The following is an 18,820-nucleotide window of genomic DNA, read 5'->3' as shown; positions in this document are numbered from 1 at the left end:
ACAACACTGTTCCTGTGAACTCCAGATAAATTCACTGACTTGGACAAGGATGTACAATATGGTATGTATTGGGGCAGTAAACACAAAAGAATAAATCTATTCTCCTGGACTGCAGATCATTTTGGACTCAGATGGAAAACAGAAAAGCAAGAGTTGAAGTGAGGACACAAGAGAAGAAAGCTTAAGAGGCTGAAATATCTGTAAAAAGAACTTGGCTTTTGATGACAACATGGAAAGAACTCAGCATAAGATAAACCCTCCACTTAAGCAGATTAGGGAAAAATCATGACGATCACCGATAGTTACTTTATAATCTAACTTAAAACGCAAGACTTTATGTATTCTGTGTCAGGTTTTAATCCAATTTTTTCTCCTTCTGCAGTAATGCCAGGAAGCCACAAAAATAGAACTGTCAGCAGTCCATCTATAGCCTTGATACCAAAGAGAACTGGAAACATCTGGATACATTTTTCAACAGGATAGCCAAGGCAAAGGTGTTTTAGGCAAGAGCATCTGCCTCTGCAGTGGAGTTCCCTAACACGGCCAGAAGTGTCTAGCTTTGAAAAGATGGGCCTTGGATAGCAACTCAATGCAGCCCTAAAAGAGACCACTGAATGGCATCCCGGACTCCTCAGCCTCTGCCATGACCATGGAGCCACACAAGAAAACACACAGATACACATAAAATATCCAGACAGCTAATGAAAAATAGCTCCTCCTGTACATATGAAAAAGAAGAAAACCCAAACAGTTTTGCATGGAAAAATATAGTTTAGTTACCATTAAAACCATGTTGACCTACAAGAGTCTAGACAGAATATCATAGAATCACATTGGTTTGGTTATGTCTTTATATACATGCACACAAACATCCGCTGCTTTCTTTTAGACGAAACAGGGTTTTATTAGTTATTTTACATTAATTATTTGCTATTTTACATATAGCTATTAGCCTGCTTCATGATGCAAACAAAAATCTTTATACTATGGATTTTCCAGAGGATGAGGATTCCCTGTTCAGCAGTTCTGCTCCTCATTGTCACACTTCATAACCAATTACAACATTGTGGTGAGAGGAAAGAAATACACAAGCTGTATAAATGAAGGCTAAAAGACTATGGTCGAGATTAAGAAAGGAGACTGGTGACTCCAATACATCTCATATATGAAAGAGATTAAATGAATGAATTGAGAACAGGAGGAAATGAGAATGGATCTTAATTAAAATTCAATCCAGATTGGGAGCTTGGCTCTGCTGGGCACGTGCACTGAGCTCAGGAACCTGCCTAAACACACTTTAAAAGTCCAGGAAGATCCCATCCTTATAAGGTGCAACTATTTATTATTTTTTTGCTTTAAATCAAACCAATCACTTTTAATGGCCCCAGCAGTGCCTTTCAAAGAGATGTACTGGCTGGAGCAGTTGGCAGCTGTGCAGGCACTGCATAAAAGAGGTATTTGTAAATCATCTCGTGCAGACATTGGGAGAAAACAGCAGAAATCAGACCCATCTCAATTTTATGGGAACATCTGACATCCCAATTATTATTGGCCAAATGCTGCTACAACTATGAGGCACAGCAGTGGGGCTCCACTCCCTTCCGAGAAGACAGAGGTCCTGAGAGCAGAAGTTGGCAGCGTGAGCTTATCACTCCCTTTTTCCTCTCTCAGGATGGATTTGCTTAAAGCAAAGTGAATAATGCCTACACCATAAACGTATGGGGTTTTTTATCCTGTTGGGTTTAAATCAACACTCTTTGCAGGAGATTTTTGACCCATGATTTCACACATTGGTGAGACTAAATCTTGAAAGTACACATACCATTGAACAGAATGCAAGCCAGGATAATTCAGGGAGATGTTCTTGGGTTGATCAAGATTTCATGGAGGAATCTTTAGCTACTCCGGTCACTGCTCAACAGACACATAACCTGAAAGGGAGACTGTCAGCCTCTGGATTGGGAACTCTGTCAAGCTCATTTTGCAAAAGTAAATAGGAGGAAAAAAAAGAAAAAGAAAAAACCAAACCCAAACAAACAAAAAACCCAACCCAGAATTAAGAGGTTTTGAATTTTCCTGTATTGTGAAACTAAGCTGGTCTTGAGAGTGGTTTTCTGTCACCTGGAAGCTCAGTGCTGAACAACATCTTAAGAACCTCTCAAACAGGAAGCACAACTTGTTTTTGGACCAGTTCACCGCTAACCACAAAAGTGCCGCTAGCTCAAGCTACCTTTGAACCGCCCTCTGACTAACCCTTGTCCCTGCAGTATGGCAGGCACTTTCCTCATTGGAAGAGGTACACACACAGCAGACTGGATGCCTGAATTTTGCAAAGAGAATCCTTCCTTAGCCCCACTTTATCTGCCCCCTCCAAGCCCTAGTCAAGGGCTGGGCCATATTCTGGCCACATGCACCACCTGATGCTGGGGTGGTTCAACAAGCAGGAAGGACAGACACACATCAGGCCCCTCGACCAGGAGGCACGAGGGCTCTCTGGGAGTGAGGGGCTGCACTCCCGCAGGTGCAAGGGACCCTCCCAGGGCTCTGCTGGTGAGGCTGCCCCACAAAGCAGAGCAGCCTTCCAGCTCTCCCACCATGGCCAAGCAGCCTTCCAGCTCCACCATGCGCCAGACGAAGCTTAGGTGCTACATGTGTGCATTGCTGTACCCCAGGCATGCTCTTCCGAAACCGCCAGGGCGGCAGGGCCCTTGGCCTTGCCCAGCATCCAGGGGAGCCGGGCAGGGAGCCAGCCATCTGCCCAGGCTGGAGGAGCACACTCCAAGTTCACGTCCAGGTCCCAGGCTCCAAGGCGCAGGTGCCAAAGTAACTGAAGTGTCTAATAGGTTTTGAGGCCACTGGGTCATGGTCCTTCTAGATTGCTTCCTTGGACTTCAAAGCTGGTTTAACTGCCAAAGCAGCATCTCCAGACCCAAAGCTCATTGCAATGACCACAAGAACCCTGCAGACATCAAGGGTCTTTGTTTGGGGCCTAATTATCCATTGTCTCCAGTTTAAGTGTGGCTATTAGATCACCGGCAAACAAAGCTTCAAAACAAAAATCACCAGGGTACAATTTAAAGGAAAGATAAACATCAGATTTCTGACTTTTTTTTTGGCACTGAATTAATACAAACTTTAGCTGTGATGACAGGGAAACAAACATTCATACTAAGCTTAAGAGAAGTGTCCTCACTGATTCTACAGTTTGATGTATTAATGTAAGAGATATGATGCAACACAGATGAATTCAAACCAAACCCATGATTTGAACCTCTTCCCACATGAGACTCCTCAGTTTAGGTCTGAGGATTCATCCTGGCAGCAAAACGCTATCAAAATAATTTTTCCCTGCATAAGCAATTTTTCTGAGGGAGCCTGAATAGCATTACTAACCAGAATGACAACACAGCTTAACCCAAACTCAGCCTGTCCCACTTAAAGCTTACTTTGCCTTTCACTTTACAGAGCTGAGATCTCAGGTTCTCTGCTGACACAGATTGGGTGTTGTCCTACTTAGATTAGAGAGAGAATATTTACCAGATTTAAGGTATCTTGGGAGATAGTAATTCAGAGTAAACAGAATATTTTTTTTTATAAAATTAAACAAGAGTCCAAAGAGGGGAGCAGTAGGTCAGGATATACAGTCATGCAAAATTCACTAAATGAAGTAAATAGCATTTTTATCAAGCTGGCAAATTCAATATATGTTTCCACCAAAGTCAAAGGGTATTTCTGATATAAGCCAAAGTGGGTAGGATGCACAGGAAGACAGCAAGCCTAGGCCAGCCAAAGCCTGGCTTCCTCTTGGAGGTTGCCCATCTCAGGCAGGTCCTCTGGGCTCTACCCACCACACACAGAGGCTGCGTCCACCTGTCCTGAACTTGCCTAAGGGCTGGCTGCTGGCGAGAGGGGCAGTTCGGCTCTCCCTTGCCAACAACTGCTCCTCTTGGACCTAGTAAACATGCACAATGAGCTGGCCCAACTCGCTGATTAGATGCTAAACTAAACCACCAAAATGAACAAACATTTTTTTTTAAAGAGTACTTTTCCAACTCCCCCCATAGTTGACTGCACAAGGTGCGATCAGAATGTGCAGTCACAGGGAAACAGGGAGCCATGGCAGGACTGCCCTTTCAACAGCCAACCCACAACCCTGGAGAGTGCATTTAGAGTAAGGTACATCTGAAACTAGAACACCTACGGGTACAACGAACAGAGGCTGAGCAAAAAGCAAACCAGCTGACAGGAAACACAAGTGACAGAACACGTCAAATGACTAAGCCTAATGGTTAGGACAAAGAGCCAGAGTCTGAGGTTTTCTCCAACAGAATCACAGAATCACAGAATCGACTGGGTTGGAAAAGACCTCAGAGATCATCGAGTCCAACCCTTGGTCCAGCTCTAGTCCGTTTACTAGATCATGGCACTAAGTGCCATGTCCAATCTCAGTTTAAAAACCTCTAGGGACGGCGAGTCCACTACCTCCCTGGGCAGCCATTCCAATGCCTGACCACTCTCTCTGTAAAGAATTTCTTTCTAATATCCAGCCTAAATTTCCCCTGGTAGAATTTAAGCCCATGCCCCCTTGTCCTATTGCTAACTGCCTGGGAGAAGAGACCAATCCCCACCTGGCTATAACTTCCCTTCAGGTAGTTATAGAGAGTGATGAGGTCACCTCTAAGCCTCCTCTTCTCCAGACTAAACAACCCCAGCTCCCTCAGCCTCTCCTCATAGGTCTTATGTTCAAGTCCCTTCACCAGTCGTGTTGCTCTTCTCTGGACCCGCTCCAGCACTTCAATGTCTTTCCTGAACTGAGGGGCCCAGAACTGAACACAATACTCCAGGTGTGGCCTCACCAATGCAGAGTACAGGGGAAGGATCACTGCCCTTGTCCTGCTGACCACGCTATTCTTGATACAGGACAGGATACCGTTGGCCTTCTTGGCCACCTGGGCACACTGTTGGCTCAGGTTGAGCTTCCTGTCAATTAGCACCCCCCAGGTCCCTTTCTGTCTGACTGCTCTCCAGCCACTCTGCGCCCAGCCTGTAGCGCTGCAGGGGGTTGTTGTGACCAAAGTGCAGCACCCGGCATTTGGCCTTATTGAACTTCATCCCATTGGAATCAGCCCATTTTTCCAGTCTATCCAGATCCCTCTGCAGAGCCCTCCTGCCTTCCAGCAGGTCGACACTCCCTCCCAGCTTGGTGTCATCAGCAAATTTGCTGATGATGGTCTCAACACTGTAAAGGAACAGCCTACACACGAGTGACTGAACAACCCTGCCCACATTCACTCTTCCCATACTAATAGAAAAAAGAGGACTTAAATCACCTGGGGATCCATCACCTAAGTTAAGTGCAGGGAAGGGCAGTGGAACTGGTGGGCCTCCTGTGGAGTCCGACGTACCCTTTAGGTGCGGCGTTTTTAGTAGGTGTGATTTTTATAAGTATTTGTAAGAATCAAGGCACACCTTAATAATAAACATTTTTATTGAAATTCAGTATTGCTTAACCACATGTATTCAGCTGGAAAAAGGATAAGAAATCAAACTTCCCCACTCCTGGATTCATGCACTAGCCACTGAGTTGCAGGATCACAGCTCACCTAGTGAGTATTTCTGTATTGAAAGCAAGGCAAAACTATTTCAGAAGTAAGGAGTCAGAGACCACCAGGCCAGAACAACACGCAGGTTTATGACTCTAGCACTCTCTTGAGACATAAAATATGCAAATTGAGAACTTGGCTGTTCGTATCTGGGTAACACCTTTAAACAAAGCCTAGAAAGAATATGTCAGGAAAAAAAAAAAAAAGGCATAGCAATATACTCCCCTCCATGTTTTTAAAGTTGTTCTGGCCATCTACATGTAATCTGAAGACACTTGGGCTCTCCAAGAGAAACTCATCAATGAACACCTCACTCCTGGATTCCTGGACAGTTTTGGCACCTAACTAATCAACAGTGTCAAAACCAAAGGCACATCAAACAGCAGACCTCAATGCATTCAGCAAATGTAACTGGGGAAAAACTGTGCCTGTACAGATCAGAGTCCAAGGGTTAGGACTGCAAGGATCTACCTCTGAGGAATAGGTGCCCACAGGATCATTTACATGCCCAAGCACTTCACAGCTGTGGCCCAGTGTATGTCTCTTGAGATCTAGTTCTCTTCCTGCACAACTACAGTGGCACTGACTGGACGTGCACATTGCAGGAACAGCCACGATACCAACCTTTCCATTCTTATCTCGAGAAATTAATTGCATGAGGCACTGGGCACTTTCCACACTGAAGGAAAGTTGCATGACCAGTTTAATTTAAGATGAAATTTATTTCAGACTGCTATTTAATAACCAGAGTAATCTGAACCACCCAGGAATCCAGCTGTATGGTATGCATTAAAAAGTACACTATGGCTTTTGAATGGGACAGTTTGAAACTGCCTACAATTGCGACTGCTGCTTTAGCAGTGCTCTTGGATACAGGAGGTTGTAACTTCAGGAAACAGAATGTATTTTCTGATGCTAATTTCATCCAGTACAGAAGGGAAAATCTGTCTAGCTATATTCACAACTTCCTTCTGAGTTTTGGCTAAACCGTATCTCTAATTACCTGAAGTGTTCCTAGATAAGCTGATATAATTAGTTATCTCTTGCCCATGATAATGCTTAGATGTTAATTCACACAGAATATTTTCATTTTAAAAGGACATTTTCTTATAGCGATACCAGTTTGAGACTGTTTTAAGTATAATTTAATCTTGGACCTAATTGATACAAAGATTTAATTCTGCGGTAGTTCAATCTAGTTACTATTTTTCTACCTGCCTCCATTTCTCAAGGTCTGCCACTTGATAGTGTCTTGAGCCGAGTCTTGGAAGCACACTGTCAAATTAACACTCGTTCAGCCATAAGCAAACGAACCGCAGACGCTGAACCGTCTTCCTTCCCAAAGCCCCACTCACACTGTAGTGTGGTGGCAAAGCAATACAGATGTGCAGCATCACCTGTGACACAAACTGCCCAATAACACTGCCTTTTGCAATCTGTGTTCTGCAAGTTGAATTAGTCTGTCAAGTTTCAGCCTACTTATAAAAATCACACAGGCCAATATGCTGACAACCATAAAGAATTCTGACGTTAAAAACATGCTGCCCCATTCAATATACCTATCAGTATGCATCTGGTGAAGTATGTCAGGGTTTATGAAAACTATCATTAGTTGTTTTTCTTTTTTTTTCTCAGGAGCCTTATATGCACAATGAGAAAATAATCTCCCGATTGCAAAAGGATCATTGTATATTCACATTTAAATACTCTTAAGTATCAGTACACAAGGCAGTTATGTTACATTCAATCACATCAGTGATATATATTAAAAAGTCACTTTAGCAAGACAGCCCAACAAAAGCCAACCTTCCCAGCTAGTTTTGTTCCACGGAAGAGTCACTTAACCAAAACAGCCCAACAAAAGCCAACTTTCCCGGCTAGTTTTGCTCCCATTTACCCTCACGCACGGCCCATCTTGAGGTACTGAGGTGTGCCACGAGTTACAGAGGCTGCTGCAGACGGGCAATCGAATGGTTCTGCTGGAAACACAGAGCCCAACTTTTCATCTCCGATGAGCGACCAGGCAAGGAAAGCCAGCTCCCAGCTCTGCGGGCAGGGGCCCGAAGCGGGACTGTGGCAGCGGACACCCCGCGCCGGGCTCCGCCGGCAGCTGCTGCCCCCGCTGCCCGCGCCGCGCTCCGCCGGATCTTTCTCAGAGAGCCGCGGTAGGGCAGCGCCGCCGCGGCCCTCGCTGCCCGCTCCTGCCCGCCCCGATACCTTTTGGGAGGGCGCCCAGCAGCCCCTCCGCCCGCTCGCAGCTGCCGCCGGCCCCTCCCGCCCGCAGCTCCTGCGCGACTGCCCTGCCCCGCGGCTCCTGCCTCGGCCGCTCGCCGCCTCTCCCGCCCAGGCCTCTCCTCTCCTCCCGCCCGGCCGCTGCCGGCCCCCGCCTGCCCTTCCCAGCCCGGCACCGCCGCCCCACCGCCCGCACACCGCCTCAGGTGCGCTCCCACAGCGCTTACTCACCGATCGCTATCGCGGAGGGGGAATTTCCCCGCTGATTCGGGCCTCTCCGGCCTCATCGCAGCTACTCACGGGGGCAGGTTTATCTCCAAATAGCTGCCAGTAACTTTTCCATGTCGCTCGCTGGACCGTTACACTGGCACAGGTGGTGCCAAAGCTGCCTCTTGCTTCACTAGAAGCGAAACCAGGCCTATATTTTAGAGTGGAAAAGTGAATTTTTGATTTTTCATGCAGTTCCCAGTAAATGGTAAGTCCAGCTGGAATATGGATCCCTGTCAAGTTAGGCTTTACGCCGACATGAAAGCCTCTGCCACACAGTGTGTAGTCTGTAGGATAATTTACGGTGGTTTGTTTCAGAAATGTCAGCAGGAAATTCTGGTTCAGAAATTTCCCGGCAGGAAGCAAAAGTTTTGTGAGGCTCAGGATGATCCGCTCTCCCTCTCCTCTCAATTCCGGTTTCTGATAAAGAACTAGAAGCACTAAAATACCACAGGACGCAAGTATGTGCAAGAAGTGGGGGTGCATTAGTAGGAAAAGGGTAGTATTTCCTCAGGGAAATGCTGTTTACGCTCTTAAGAGCTTTAACATTTTCAGTCAGTGAAGTTTCATACAGTTGCCCTAATAGCTCTTGAACTGCAGCATTTGGTGGGTTCCTCATCCACCAAGATGACGGTTTTTCTATGATGATATTTTTAATTTAATAGCGCCACAGACCTGTTGCTAAGTGTTCCATGCCTGTCATCATGCAGTGTAACACAGCTACTTGAAGCTCCAGAGCCACTCTAAGGGGAGACCCTTTGCCAAAAGCACAGACTCACAATATTTGAGCTAACAAAGCATTTCCGTTCATCTCTGCACAAAGCCAGTCACAGTACTGGGGTATCACATAGTGGAGCGGCTCTGATTCCTTTTAATGGAGCTCAGGAGATTATGTGTGGTCACTATTTTAAAGAAATACCAGTAACCCAGTATGCTTCCAAAATTACGCGAGTCCTCCTGAGGTGCACATTAGGCACACATTTCAAGGCATCTCACTGAATTAATTTACGTGATTGAACAACTTTATTTTCACTCTTTATAGAAGAGCGTTGTTTAACTACTGATAAGGTCTCTATGCAGCTTGTTACGTCAGCATTTTCACGCTCAAGGGTTTTGCAGGCTCTCCAGCTGCTGGAGTTGGCAAGGCAGTAGCAGCCAGCCTTTGGGAGCGCAGGTTGCCTCTCCAATGAAGGATATTAAAAATGGTATTTTTGACAAGGCAGTTAAAGGAAAAAAAAAACAGTTTGCAAGCCTACCTTCCTTCTTTCTCAAGGCAAGGCTGTCTTCTGTAATTTGAGGGGGGCTCTTCTCGCATCCTTGGCACTCTTTTGATGGTTTGGGACACACCTTCCATTCTGCTTTTAGCTGCTTGAAAATTTGGAAGTTTGTTTCAACAGACACAAGATTCACTTGCACATGGTAAGGGATGTGGCCCACCTGATTTTGTATGGAGAGGGAGAACATTATCGTGCTGTAATTGTTTTAGCTGAGGCGGGGGGGAACCTCCTACCTCCCTTAGAAGATTTTCGTCCCAAACCAATCTAGTGTGAAGATCAGCAGCGAAACAAATTTACCTCCGTTCTTCGCTCCCTAGACCTCTCTGTCAGCTGAGGCACTGGAGCAGAGCCATGCAGAGCCAACAGAGGAGAATTTATTAGTCTGGGCTACGCTTCACCTCTCATATACCCTAGCGAGTCCTGTCTGATGATCTGTTTTGAACCTCTGCACAGCACACTTTTTCGCTTGCTGCTGAGGCTGTTTGTGCTATTGGATTACAACTTCCCAGTGTTTCTCTTGGTGAAAGAGGAGTAGCTAGAAGACTGTAAAAAGTAGCTACAAGCAGGAGTGCATATTATCACTTTTGGGCCTCAAACCTTTAGGAAATAGACCTGTAACAATAAAAACCACATGCGTAAATACTGACACAGATGTTCTTGACTCATTCTTTATATCTGCAAAAGCTTTCAAACAGATTAAGACCCATTTTCCTCACTTTGTGCAAATACTCCAGTGAACAAGGTTTTAAGCAGAAATGCTGATAGAGGCTACAGTTCTGCATAAATCAAGCCTGAATTCTCCCTCGTGATCGTTTGCGTTGGAAACCTGATCCCACCACTTGTGCACTTACTGAATCATGCCAACTTCCATGTTAAAAATCAAGTGGTTTAGAGGATGAATCATGTTTGCACAGAGCACATTGAAATCTTTCAAGCAAAAAAAAAAGTGGAAAACATCATTGCTTAGTAGTTCCTGCCTCGTTTACAAAAGAATAAATGCAACTAAGCAGTTGATGATTGCAAATAGCTTCCTCAGGTCTATAGAGAATCCTTCGGAGCAAACATCTAACATTAGTGTGTGTGAAATATTTTAGTTTCAGAAACTAGCATAAGTGATGTACTTATGATCAGACTCAAAACCCAGTGTATACTGCCATAGCCAAGTGATGAGGTCAGCTGTCGGGACCTAAAGGCAGGGCGTTATCAGGACACGTCCAACACACAGCGTACGAGGTCTCACAGCCAAACTCCTTGTGTAGCCGTGAAATTAAGTTTCTTATGCAGAGGCTTTTTGAGAGAGAAAAAAGGATTTTGCAATTTAGATTTCAGTGAAATATTGGAGTTCTTTTCAGCTGAAGTCTCTAAGCAGTTAATACACCTCCGTTGTAAACAACTTCTGCAGCCAGAGGTTTTTACTACCATAAAAGTTTTTGCAGCAGTAATCTTTATCCCCTGAGGCTTTGCTGGGAGAAACATGAAACTGTTTCCTCATCCTGCCTGTCCGACTCTCAGCTGGAGCCTGGCTTTTTCCATTCCCATCATAACGTTTGGGTTCAGCAGACACCTTCCTTCCTCTACCACAGATGCTGGGTGGGGTCCACACACTTCATTATAGAAAGCTGCTGTAATGCTTTCTGTGACTATCATTTTTTGTTATCTCCTTTTTTTTCCAAATGCACGCTGAATGTCGTGCTTGCCTGACATAACCCGTTGTAATTCTGTCCACCATCTGAGACTGCAGCCAGTTGCCTCCTCCCACAGCACTGCAGAACAGCTTTATTGCACAATGTCCAGCATCTTTTGAATATGTTGCTAGGATGCCTAGAGGAGCAATTGCATGGAGATACTTTGTTGTCCAAATCAGATCCTCTCTTGATCTCACTTAGGTTTGATGCACTGTGAATTCGAAAAGGGATTCACTGGCTTGCCTTATGCTTTGTACACAAACACACCATTAATATACATTCTGAAAATAAATCTGAGGTGGGCTCATCCTTCATGCACCAGAATACTTTGGTCCTGTCTCTCCACAGCCAGTCCCACATCTGTGCTGGCTGCAGTGATTGCTTCTGAGCTACTTAGCAGTCTTCAACCTCCTGGCTACCAGCCCCAAAGGAGCCCAAGGCAAGGTGAGGTTCCTGGAAGGAGAAACACTGAGGCACAGCAGTGGGGGCTGGGCTTGGACTAGAGTTTTCAGGCCATCAGCTTCAGCTTGGAGTGACAAGCAGGAGTGACTGTGGGTGCATATTTATACATGAGGAAAAGATTCTGTTTCATACACGTGAGGCGTTCCTTGCTGTTACTACTGTCTAGGAATCCGAGATTATGAATACAGTAAACTCAAGAGGCATTCTAAACCTTCATGTACAGCTGACAAAAGGATGAAACGGAGCCAAGGTGTGCTTCTCCCATGGTTTTCCAATTGCATCCTTTCCTTGCCTGGCTTCATTAAGAGCCAGCTGCTCTTAATCCCAGCACAGGTTTGGGAGAACATTGTCACATCTGCTGACAAAAGAAGATTAAATGTTATCAACACATAGGATATTTTCTAGGGCGCTTGTACCTGCAAGATTGTGGGTAGACAGTGCTATCCCAGCTGTAAAGTGAGCATGCTGCATGCAAAAATCACTTGATGTACCAAAACTGCTTTTTGGATCTAAGCAGTTCCAGTAGTTTCCTGTTTGATTTAGTGCTTTAAGCCAACATACTTAGTGTTTGTCTGGATTCATACAGTCTGCTGTTTGAAAACTGCATTTGCAGGGTAAGGGATAAAAGAGAAAGTAAGAACCTTATCTCCTGCTGGTTTCACGAAATATTTGAAATCTGAGGTATCTTTGAGTTCCTGTCTACCTTTCAGTGCAGCATTTGGACTCAGTTCAATGACAGGGTTTCAAATTGTTCCCAAACCTTCATTGTTAGGGGAAAAAAAAAGGCAAAACAGGAAAGACCTGTTTCAGGAAAGGCTGTTGTATCACTGAAAAACACCCCATGGAGCACCTGACTCTGGAATATGCTTATTTATTATAAATAATTTCCATGGCGTCACATTGACAAACATAAAAGGTCACGAACTCCTGTATTTGAAGCAAATGTGTTTGACAGCTGGGATCTGGCAGAAGTTTCTCCTGTGGGATAGATTGTTTGTGCAGAGCTTTATTGAAGAATAATATTAAGAATGAATTACGAAATATTAGTGTAACCTAGTAAGAAATTATTGTATTTTACAAGCCAGAGACATAATAGATCTAACAGAACTATTTTAGCTCATCTGATTCAAATGCACATCAAGTCATGATAGCTGTGACCAGCTAACAGTGAAAATCTGTGGGATTTAAGTGCTGCAGTTAGAAATGGGCTGGAAAGAGAGGTCCAAATGCAGGCAATCGCTGAAATGCATGTTTGTGTTTTCGCTACGCCCCTGCTCTGTGAAGGGAGCAAGAAGGAACTGGCTGGGAGCCTGGGCAGCTGGGGAAGCCTGGCCACCCCTGTGCACCCCCAACCAGGGCACAGGGCAGCTGGGTAGCCCCAGCCCCAGGGCATCAGGCACCTCCCTGGGCATGGGGATGGGCCAGGGATGGATGGGACACCATGGCTGCGGGGAGCTGGAGACCGTGACTCCTACAGTTTGTGCTTCTCTCTCCTCTCTCACCCTGGTCAGTGAAAACCTCATGGGAGCAGCTCTTTCCCAATACCTGGGGATACTCCCCGGGCTGTTTGTGAAGCCAAGTCTCCCAAAGAGGTGCTCTCCTACTGGGCTGGGATGGTGCTACCTCCTGGGATGCCCATGAGGTGTCTCCCTAAACAGTGTTCCTGTCCCACTTGCTTGTGATACTGTGCAGAAATGCCTTTCTCAGTGTGTGATGATGAGAGGCATCTCTCCAGGTCCTCCCAGTCTCCTTGGAGCCTGGATACTTGTTTGCCCAAGCAAAGGGCAGGGCAGGCAGCCGAGCCAGGGACAGGAGATGTCCAAACACCTGCCTGGCCCCTTTCTTCCCCTCCTTTTTTGGGACCTCAGGGCCAGGTGCTGCTGCCCTCACCTATGTTTTCATGCCATCGTCTACTTGGGATATACTTAGGGCCTCAGAGCTGGCCTCTCTCCTGAAAAAAGGCAAAGGTGTGCCTGAGGATGGGCAGATATTCCTCTCCCCAGGATGCAGGGTCCAGCCAGGTGTCACCTACAGGCTGGAACAAGGGCAATACCCAAAAGATCCTCCTGAAAAGGGCTGAGTTAAGACATGGTCCAACTTGTGAGGGACAAATATTGTGTATTGTTTACAGTTGTAAAAGCCTTTGTGTTTTTTGTTTTTTTTTAGTCTTCTATTTTTAGGTGAAAGCAAACTTCATTTACTTTGCTTAAAGACTGAGAAAAAGTAATTCCAGAAATCACAACACTTTAAAGCCTGCCAGCCCTGTGGACATAAGGGAGCTGGGAAAAACAACCATGGAGGCCAATGACTGGTTGTCCACTGAAGATGAAAAGCTGTTCTTCCATCTAAAATGGTTTAGTTTGAAATGAGAGCACATGCTGACCTTCTAGCTAAAGCCTTGGGCTTGTCCCTCAGGGAGAGGCAAGGAGGCAGAAACAGGCCAGTCTGGCTTGGTACTTAAACCACTTACAAAACAGCATAACTAGAAACAGAGGTTACCCGTCCACTCTACCCTGATTTTGACACTTTAATCCAGCTGCAGGGTGTTTGGCCGTGTTTGCTGACAAGCAGACCAGTACACAGCCAACCTGCTGCCCACCGTCCTGGCCTTCACTTTGCAGAGCCGCCACAGCATTGGCTGCTTCTCACCAGTGCAGCCAGAATCACTGGGAAGCAAACGTGCTGCATCCACAATCCTTGCTGTAGAGATTTTAGGGCAGGAAAAAAGCTGAACTCTCACCCAAGGTGAGGGATTACACATATTTAACTTGTGGTTGATGGTACACATAAATATCTAGAGAGTGGAGAATGTGTAGAACCACAGAGACTCCTCTGAACAGGCTGAAGTGAGTTACGTTCTTGGTACAGCTTGATCATACACCCAAGCTGAATGGCACAGGTGTCAGGAACCTGTTTTTTAACAGAAAGTTTAACAGCTGCAAACTGCAGGATGTTTATTCTTGACAGTATTTTCTGGACAGATTATCTTCAAGAATCCTGAGTCAGCAGTAATAACTGTAGGTGCACATATTTGTTTGCAGGACACAGTAGCTTTGCTGTGTTATTTAACTGTGCTTCCCAAGCCAAAAAGTTTATGTGTATGACTAAGGCTGGCCTTCCATGGTGAGCAAATATCCACTTGCCTCAAGCATTACATTCAGCTGTCACTATTGCTTTAACTCTTAGCTCCATAAGAACTATATCATGTGGTAGGAAAGAATTCAAGGGTGAAGGGTTAATCATTTCACTGCAGCTTGGGGATTAACTTCACATTAAAAACACATGCATTGTGTCCAAGTGACATAATGAAAAATATGGTGGGAGATGGAAGGTGCGCTCATTCTAGCAAGCAAGGATTTATTGAACTAGTTCTCCAAGATCCTATGAAACCATAACTGAATATTTCTCAGCCAATGCACTGGCTGCTTGTTTGGTTAAACTACTGTGATTTTCATTAGCAGGCTGACAAGAATTTTCATTAGCAGGCAGATGGAGACTGTGTCTTGGTACTGGATTTTGGGGCGCGTTGGCAATCATTCTGTAGTGGATGAACTGTGCAGGAGCCCAGGAAAGTAAAAATAACACAGGCTAGGAAGAGAATAAAAGGAAATGCAGGAGCGCTGTTAAAGATGATCAATCAGCTGCCATTTGTGTCAGTCCATATGAACAGTGGCACAGACTACAAACACTTGCATCATTGTGAACAAGCCAAGTTCACACGTGCTGCCCTCATGAGTTACTGGCATGAGAAAATGTTCACCTGTGTGAGATGGGGAGCTGCTGTCCGGCTTCCTGGAAAAAACATGTAGGGCTCATTTTTTCCATCACTGCTGTGTCTATGTGCAGGCTGACACGGAGGACAGTTTAACAGCTTTCAGCAGCACCTGCAAGCCCCATGAGTAACCGATGCCACCAAAAACAGAGAGGAGAAGGCAGGAGTTCTCGTACACAGAATACAGCCTAATAGGACTTCTCAAGGAAATACGATTCATAGCTGACCCTTAAGGAAGTGCAGGAGGAGTTTAAATCCCTGCAGGATATCAGTTTTACAGCCCAGCCAAACCCCATCTCTCCAGCAGTGCAATGTCCTTTACCAGCTGTCTGGACAGCACTGACAGAAGAGGAAGTACAACCTCCTTCTCCTGACCACACTTGTGAGTCAGGTCCAGAGATTCTGTTGCCTTATCCATAGAGCTCTTGCTGAACAGAGAGACTCTTGGCTGGGTGGATCCTGTCCGAGCAGATTGGTATTGCATTGTGAAAAGGACAGTTAAAGGGGATGGGGTCACACTATTCAGTCCTGCTTGCAACCTCGATGAAACATGACAGCATGAATTATAAGAACACCCTGAAAAGCAGACTGGAAGCAACTAGAGAAAGAAGGATGCAATGCCTCATGTTTGGAAACTTCAGATTAGGCTGCCAGAGCTGTTATACCAACAGCTATGTTTGAGAAACCTTTTTTCCCAAAGTGTCCATTCTCCACCAAAGTGAGTGGAAAGCCCAATCATTCAGTGGATTCACTGGTCAGACCAGTTCCACTAAGTTACACTGGTGGGGACTGAAGAACCAGAAGTCTTTAGTCATGGGTCACAGAGCTACTTTCTCATTTTCTTTGAGCAGTTCTAGAGAGTTCTTTGCTTCTCTTGAAGTTTTGCAGCCCAGCATTCCTGCACTTGGCCTCTTCCGCTTTGCATGCGTGTGCGTTTTGTTTCAGTGTAATTTATACTGAGTGTGTGATTCAGAATTAATGCGTTTGCAGTGTATTGGAGGGAGCTGATGTGTCCTCGTGACATTGTTAATGAGCAGCGGCAGTTCCTTTTAGTTCAAAACAGCTATAAAGATCTTTATCGGCTTTCTGAGTGGCTTGTAAATCATCACAGGCCCAGTGAATGGCGTATTACCTACCTCACCTGTGCAGTGAGTTGAGTGATGAGAATGTAAGAGAGCAACTGTGTGACATAAATTCATTCACTTCCCACAAAGCAAACCAGAGCCAGGCTGGGCTGCCCTTGCAATTTGCTGAAATAAGAACATTCCACTTATAAAACATAAACCCAACCAACAAACAGCCAAATCCTATTAGGCATGGGTCATTGAGTATGGTGTGGGTGGAAAAACCTTTCTTGTACCACAGTCACAAGCTATGTAGTGCAGGTGGGAGTGAGAACAAGGTGCTAGTTAATGATTTATGTATGAGGAAACCAGTTCATTCTAAATAATCTTATTTTAACGCCACTTGTTAAGAAGACAAGTTTATTCTGCAGACCTAAGTCAAATTCTGCCCATAGCCTCATGGTCACTGCACGAACCCCTGCCTTCACTGGTCTTCGTTGTGCTTCCAAGACCCAGGGCAACTGGGAGGAGAGAGTGGCACCGTGTCAGGCTGGGAGGAGAGCTCATCTCCTGGGATCCTTCATGCAGCCTGTACACCCTCCCATGCACCCTCCGAACTCGTGCTGGGTAAAGCGCGGCTGGTGCCTGGGAGAACGGGGCAAGGGAGCCATCCCCACCAGCAGAAGCTGTGATCTGCACTGACCTTCAGTGGAGCTGCAGGAGAAAGAAATTCCTCGGATTGTGTCCAGTTCTGGGCCCCTCAGTTCCAGAAGGACAGGGAACTGCTGGAGAAGGTCCAGCGTAGGGCAAGAAAGATGATTAAGGGAGTGGAGAACCTCCCTTATGAAGAAAGGCTGAGGGAGCTGGGTCTTTTTAGTTTGGAGAAGAGGAGACTGAGGGGTGACCTCATTAATGTTTATAAATATATAAAGGGTGAGTGCCACGAGGATGGAGCCAGGCTCTTCTCAGTGGCAAACAATGAGAGGACAAGGGGTAATGGGATCAAACTGGAACACAAGAGGTTCCACTTAAATTTGAGAAGAAACTTCTTCTCAGTGAGGGTGACAGACACTGGAACAGGCTGCCCAGGGAGGTTGTGGAGTCTCCTTCTCTGGAGACATTCAAAACCCGCCTGGACATGTTCCTGTGCGACCTCACCTAGGTGTTCCTGCTCCAGCAGGGGGATTGGACTAGATGATCTTCTGAGGTTCCTTCCAATCCCAAACATACTGTGATACTGTGATACAGATACGTCAAGGTCCTGGTACAGATAAAGTAGTATTACACAAAATATTAATTTGAGCCTAATCATACATAAACTCAGCAGGAAATGAAGGTAAAATGCACACATGTACCTCCAAGTATGGGCAAGTTTACAACATAAAAACCATGAAAGAAAATTAGCCTATGAGAGTTAATTGTATTTTGGTTTGAAGTTCTCTCTGCTACTATATACACATTACTAGTGCTTATGACCAACAGATGTACCAGTATCATTGATCCTCATTCAACTTGCTATCCAGAGGGATTACATGATTCTGGCATGAATGTTTGCAGTGATCTTATATGATCACCACTAAACCAGGCAATGATCAAAATAAACTATAATTCACTTAACATTTTTGTTAGAAATTTTTTTTTTTAATTTTTAAAAAGCTTTATGAGAGACCCTACTCAAGTTGTAAAACAATACAAAAATTAAAAGCTCATTTTCTGCTACAAGTGAAGTAATGGCTATAGGTTAAAGGGGCAGAATGAGAGACATTGAAACCATCCATTTTAAATTACAGATTTTTTCTTCTGAAAAGAATTAAGACTAAAAAATATAACCTGTTTATTAATCTGGACAGCTTGCAAGTCAGGGTTAAGGAAATGACAGTTAAAGCAGCAGCAGAAGTTCTGTGGAGCATTCATTGAGCTGGGCAGTGTACTGCTTGCAGAAAAAACTGTTGGTATAAGGTAGTGCTATATCTTCTGTACCTTAAACTGCACTTACAGGCTCCCAGTGTCCAGTGCATCTCATTAGGTGACAGACTGGCCAGGGCAGTGTGACTATTTTGAAGACTGATGCTGCATTCAAATGCATGAATGCTGCCCTCATATTTTTATTGAAGTGACTGTTAGTACTTTTCTGTCTTTCAAAGGCCCAAGCAGAGCTAAAACACTTTGTACAGCAAGGGAGAGATTTGTCTCAGACATCCTGCATACTGGGAGCATTCCTTAGGACTTTTACATTATCTTGGTTTGTCCTTCCCTTCCCTCTGGCCCCACCTGCCTTTCCCTTGGCCTACCGTCAACCAGCCATTGTCTTTGTATCCTGGTAAGGACCAACCGTGTCTTATCCTGCCAATGGAACACTGGGATGCTGGAGGTCAAGGAGTGAACTCTTAGAGATATTGTGTGGAATGTCTTCATTCCAGAGCTATTTATAGGCTGCATGGGCAGTTACCTTTCTAAG

The 18,820-nt window shown here is 45.2% G+C and overlaps 1 protein-coding gene across 9 annotated transcripts in view; it reads right to left on the bottom strand.

Moving 5' to 3' along the window:
* TC2N (tandem C2 domains, nuclear) overlaps positions 1-8,544 on the bottom strand; it is a 33,824-nt gene extending 25,280 nt beyond the window's left edge. The window contains exon 1 of one of the 9 annotated variants that reach the window (XM_005506146.3): positions 8,067-8,544. The gene's annotated coding sequence lies outside the window, so the exon portion shown is untranslated. Of the gene's footprint in view, positions 1-7,500; positions 7,679-7,820; positions 7,952-8,062 lie in introns of those variants that run through there. The other 8 variants (XM_065063650.1, XM_021292431.2, XM_065063646.1 and 5 more) reach the window with 8 other exon arrangements.
* Between the last annotated feature and the right edge of the window lie 10,276 nt (positions 8,545-18,820).

This window comes from Columba livia, chromosome 5, assembly GCF_036013475.1.
Source record: "Columba livia isolate bColLiv1 breed racing homer chromosome 5, bColLiv1.pat.W.v2, whole genome shotgun sequence".
Lineage (NCBI taxonomy): Eukaryota > Metazoa > Chordata > Aves > Columbiformes > Columbidae > Columba > Columba livia.
The sequence above is the reverse complement of the archived record's forward strand: the minus strand, read 5'-3'. Positions and strand labels throughout refer to the sequence as shown.